Source organism: Aulonocara stuartgranti (genome assembly GCF_965226115.1).
Source record: "Aulonocara stuartgranti genome assembly, chromosome: 11".
NCBI classification, from domain to species: domain Eukaryota; kingdom Metazoa; phylum Chordata; class Actinopteri; order Cichliformes; family Cichlidae; genus Aulonocara; species Aulonocara stuartgranti.
In genome coordinates this window covers 38,261,983-38,267,982 of record NC_138947.1, presented here as the reverse complement: position 1 = coordinate 38,267,982, position 6,000 = coordinate 38,261,983, and positions in this window count along the sequence as shown.

Here is a 6,000-nt window from a genome sequence, read left to right as displayed (position 1 = left end):
CAAGCGGTACTAGCGCACGCAGGCTTTCAATTGAAATCAGTCACACAGCGATAAAAAGAAACACAAAAATGTCAAGAAGCTGTTGTATTATTAACTGCAATAGCTGGTCGCATGACAGCCACGGGAAGCCGACGGGTAAAGAGATCGGTTGTTATCGGATTACGTCGTTGAAGAGAAATTGTTCGAGCCATGTTTCCGAAGTAACAAAGATGCGACGGGTGGCCTGGATTGCAGCCATTCAAAGACCAAATATAACGTCCCAGAACTCTCCAGCTCACAGGTTAGTCTGCTCCAAGCATTTACACGAAGGTCAGTGTTTTTTAGTACTTAATACGTCATTTTCATAACATAATTAGTGATATAGGTTACAAGCAAGTCTGGCGCTGAACAGAAATGGTCGCGCTATGCTCCTTTATTTATTGTGCATAAATAGTGAATTGTCCTGACACAATATTGCGTTTCGCTTCTGTTATTATGGTACACTGACAAAAACACATACTTTTATTCACAGGATAAAACAGGTTTGTATCACTAATTGCCCAGTACGATTACAGCATACAATATTATTGTCACTGCTACATTTCTGTAATGAACCAGAAATTATTTCCACTACTAATTAATTACCGTTGAGCTCAAAGGTCCTATTAATAAACGGTTAAGGAATGTGTATTTATGACCCCGATTTGTGAGACTGGTAAACTTATGATACGTACGATGGTCTTTCGTTCTACACGGTGCATTTCAAGGTCCTGCACCCATCCGTCGGTAAACTGTACCTGGGCTTGTTGCAGTGACCTGAAGTTACTAAACTTCATGAGTGTGTGCACTCACTCCAAGAAGCGTATGATTATAAATATGCATATAAATATGCTACGATGAGATAGCTGACTTCATCTAACTAGCAAATGTTGTCCAGGCTACGTTGGTGATACAGTTTTTTTTTAATGTGTATGATATTTTTGTCATGCGATTTTAAAGCTGGTCCTACAACCGCATCCAAGAATAACATGCAGCTTATCTCAGAACTGTCGGTGAAAATTATTCTTGGAGCTAGGTTTAATTGAGCTGCATTTTAAAGAGGTGCAATTTCACAATTTGTGTATATTTTCTAAGTTCACTATTTTGTCATGTGTTGAGAAAAACACAGATTTTAAAATTACATGGTCTAATATTTACATTTAGCATAACTGCAACATTATTTTTTCGTTTTTTTTTTTTTAAAAGACTCGAAAGGACTTGAAATTCAAAGTTTCAGACTTGTGACTTGACTCGGACTTTTACACCAGTGACTTGAGACTCGACTCTGACTTGCCTGACATTACTTGAGACTTGACTTGAGACTTGAGGATAAAGACTTGAGACTTACTTGAGACTTGCAAAACAATGACTTGGTCCCACCTCTGCACAAAGACCATGGGAGTACGCAGGGGTGGACTATGTTGGCCCACTGCCCCGCACACAAAGAGGGAATGCTTATATCCTTGTTTTTGTGGACTATTTCTCAAAATGGGTCGAGGTGAGTGCTGTGAGAGAAGCCACTGCTCAAGTTGCAGCGAACAAGTTCATTACTGACATTTTTGCCCGACATGGTTCTCCCTCCCACCTTATTTCTGATAGGGGAATGCCTTTCGTCAGTGAACTCTTTGAGCATGTTTTGTTGACTCTTGGGACTGAACACAGACTAACGACTGCATACCATCCTCAAACGAATGCAACTGAGCGTGTAAATCGCACTTTGAAAACGGCCATTCGAGCCTATGTTGGGGATAAACACACCTCTTGGGACAAATATCTTCCCCAGATCTGTTTTGCACTGCGCACTGCGCCTCATGAGAGCACAGGCCTGAGCCCGTCCATGATGCTGTATGGGCGAGAGTTGGACACGCCCTTGGACCTTGTCACTCAGCCTTCCGGGGAGGGACTGAGCGACCCTGAAACGTCCCACTCAGATGACCTGAGAGCTTTACTTCGGGATGCTCATGAACATGCTCGCTTGGTGCTCAGAGAGAGTCATAAAAGGCAAAAGCACTACTATGATCTGAGATGTCGCACAGTCTTTTATGAAGTTGGGGACCTCGTCAGAGTAAAGTCGCACCCAAAATCAGATGCATCGTCCAACTTTTCTGCTAAGTTGGCCCCCCTTTACACGGGTCCCTACCGCATCTCCAAGAGGATGTCTGATGTGAATTACTGTCTCACCACAGTGGACACTGGGGAGAGAGTTGGAGTTTTTCATGTTGCAAACCTGCAACCATTCTACACCTGGGCCTCAGCTTTATCTGTCAAGCGTGCAAAGCTAAAGGCTACAGCAGATTTGGATCTCAGTGTCCCGGCAGCTTGCCTCCTGCTCTTTCAGTCCCAGGCCGCATTGACTGTGACGCTGTTGACACCACTCCCGCGGGCTTTAGCAACGCCTTTGCTGAGACTGACTTTGACTATGCTGACACTGTCCCGCTTTTCGTGGACCAGAACTCTTTCCAAGAGACTGCTGACATTGCTCTGGAGACAGAGGTTAACAGTTCACCTCCTGCTGACGATGGGTGTGCTGTTAGAGGTTCTTATAACCTCAGACCAAGACGAGTTCCTAGAGTCACCGCTGACTGGTCAGTCAATAGGTGGACCAACCCTTTTCATACTGACAGATTTGACCTAAAGTGACCTTGTTTGCTTTTTGATGTGTTTCATGTGGTCTACTGTTGTAACAGGACCGTTGTTTGAGTTTTCTACGATTCATGTTGGCAATGTTTTCATGTTGTGGTAATATGTTCATGCTTACTGTTACAGTTTTTGGGGAAAAGGAAGAAACGCAATGTAAGAAAAAGAGGGAATTTTGTTCTGTAATTGTCCTGGCTATCCTAAGTTTATTTTCTTTCTTTAACATTTATTTAAATGGACATTCACCATGTGGGACACTGTCATGTATGCCAGTTTGTCAATTTTGAACTGTACATTTCCCTGTTTTGGTTTTAACGTCTTATCCTGCTGACCATGTATGGAGGCTGGTTAAGTCTGAACTGTACCTTTGCTGTGTTCGGCTGGGGACAGCCTTTGTTTAACCCGGGGGGAATATGTAACAGTCACAATGGTGTGGTGTCTCTTTAAGACACCCAAGTCGAGGGTTGATGGTGTCACCAGTTTGTGCCACTGCTCTCACTCTCTGGAATTATGAGGACACGTGCCTGCACGCTTGTGATTAAGGAGGGACGGATTTATGTTTTCTTCTCCAAACCTTTTTTTTGTTTTGTTTGCAACGCTTGGGTTGTATGGACGCTGGGCGTTATGTTGTTGAGCCGCAGCCGTTCAGCCGGGCATTTATATGGTTGTTGAAGAAGGCGTATTAAAGAACCACCGTGGATTACCGATACCAGCGTGGGTGTGTGTTCTTCCGACTAGCCTGCTAGGTGTTTTACCGCCTCCTCTCAACCATGCAACACAACCCAACGTTACAATACCCAAACATGGAAATGTTTGCACACACATGTGATTATGCGCAGAGGTCCACCCTACCAGCCAACCTCAGATCTCCACGCATGCAGACAGGATGAACATACATCAATTCAATTCAATTCAATTTTATTTATATAGCGCCAAATCACAACATAAGTCGCCTGAAGGCGCTTCATAGATACAGAGAAAAACCCAACAATCATATGACCCCAGATGAGCAAGAACTTTGGCAACAGTGGGAAGGAAAAAATCCCTTTTGACAGGAAGAAACCTCCGGCAGAACCAGGCTCAGGGAGGGGCGGCCATCTGCTGCGACCGGTTGGGGTGAGAGAAGGAAGACAGGATAACAGGACATTTGCACACATCCAGAGATAAACTCCCCCAAAGAAACCAAATTCCAAGAAATCCAGCCGTGGCAATGTTTGCACACACATATGATTATGCGCAGAGGTCCACCCTACCAGCCAACCTCAGATCTCAACGCAGGCACACATGAATGCACATACATTTGCACACATCCAGAAATAAACTCCCCCAAAGAAACCAAATTCCAAGAAATCCAGCCGTGGCAATGCTTGCACACACATGTGATTATGCGCAGAGGTCCACACTACGAGCCAACCTCAGATCTCCACGCAGGCACACATGAATGCACATATATTTGCACACATCCAGAGATAAACTCAGCCCTAAAGAATCCACATTCCAAGAAATCCAGCCGTGGCAATGCTTGCACACACATGTGATTATGCGCAGAGGTCCACCCTACCAGCCAACCTCAGATCTACACGCAGGCACACATGAATGCACATATATTTGCACACATCCAGAGATAAATTCCCCCTCAGAAACCAAATTCCAAGATATCCAGCCGTGGCATTGCTTGCACACACATGTGATTATGCGCAGAGGTCCACCCTACCAGCCAACCTCAGATCTCCAGCAAGCACACATGAATGCACATACATTTGCACACATCCAGAGATAAACTCCCCCTCAGAAACCAAATTCCAAGAAATCCAGCCGTGGCAATGCTTGCACACACATGTGATTATGCGCAGAGGTCCACCCTACCAGCCAACCTCAGATCTCAATGCAGGAACACATGAATGCACATACATTTACACACATCCAGAGATAAACAACAGTTATCACTCATCTTAAGTCACAATTTGCCAGACACGGGATTCCTGAAACGGTGATTTCAGACAACGGACCACAGTTCAGCTCCCGTGAATTCCAAGACTTTGCAAAAGAGTGGGAGTTTTGTCACAACACTACGAGCCCCCACCATGCACAGTCAAACGTAATGGCAGAGAGAGGAGTACAAACAGTGAAACTCTTGTTAAAAAAGGCAAAAGCCGAGGGGAATGACCCGTATCTATCATTAATAAATCTGAGGAGTACACCGTTGGAGGACATTGGAGCGTCACCAGCCCAGCTGCTAATGGGTCGACGCATAAGAACAAGACTTCCAGCAACATCACAAAGATTGAAACCCCACATGGTCACTAAGACAGTGCAGCAGTTGTTAGAAACAAGACAACAGAAACAGAGAGAATACTTTAACCAAGGAACCAAAGCACTTAAGCAACTGCAGGTTGGTGACACTGTCAGAATATGGCAACAGGGTGTATGGAATCCAGCTCAGGTGACAGGTTTATCTGAACATCCAAGCTCTTATTATTGTATATTTTTATTCTATTTTATTCTACTGTATATAGTATATTATTTTATTCTATTCTGTACAGCTGTGTACTGTATTTATTCTTATTGTATTCTAATTTTTGCGTCATAACTTTTGCACTGTCCACTTCCTGCTGTGACAAAACAAATTTCCCACGTGTGGGACTAATAAAGGTTATCTTATCTTATCTTATGTTGTTCAGATGCCTGATGGACAGACATATAGAAGGAACAGAAAGTTTCTAAGGCAGTCAAGGGACAATCAAAACGTGACACAGCAAAATGAGTGTGATAAAACACAGGGACAAAGTGAGATGGACATGCAAAGTAAAAATGTCACTCCCACAGAGTTTCCAAGTTCCCCACCCAAAACTGCGAGTGGACATATTGTTTCCAAGCCCAGAAGGCTTATTGAGGAATAAAATGAACATTATGTTTTGAGCACATGCTTTGATGTTAAAAAAAAAAAAAAGGGAAGAGAAAATATGTTCACTAGAGAGAAATGTGAGTATGCCAAGGAGCATTTATTTTTTTCTCCCTTTCTTTTTTCCACTGGTCATGCGCCTTGAGTGGTGTTGTGAGTTACTTTGTTGTTTGCCCCTGTTGTTGAAAAAAAAAAAAAAAAGGGGGATGTCATGATATGAGTGAACAGTTGTTGTTTAAGGTGCAGTTCATGTGGAAGCCACCGGAGGGTGGTGTGGAGATAATAAAAAAGTGATGGCTAAAACCCAAGACGGTGTCATATCTGCTCCCTGAAGTAATATCGTAACACACCCTACCAGCCAACCTCAGATCTCCACGCAGGCACACATGAATGCACATACATTTGCACACATCCAGAAATAAACTCCCCAACAGAAACCAAAT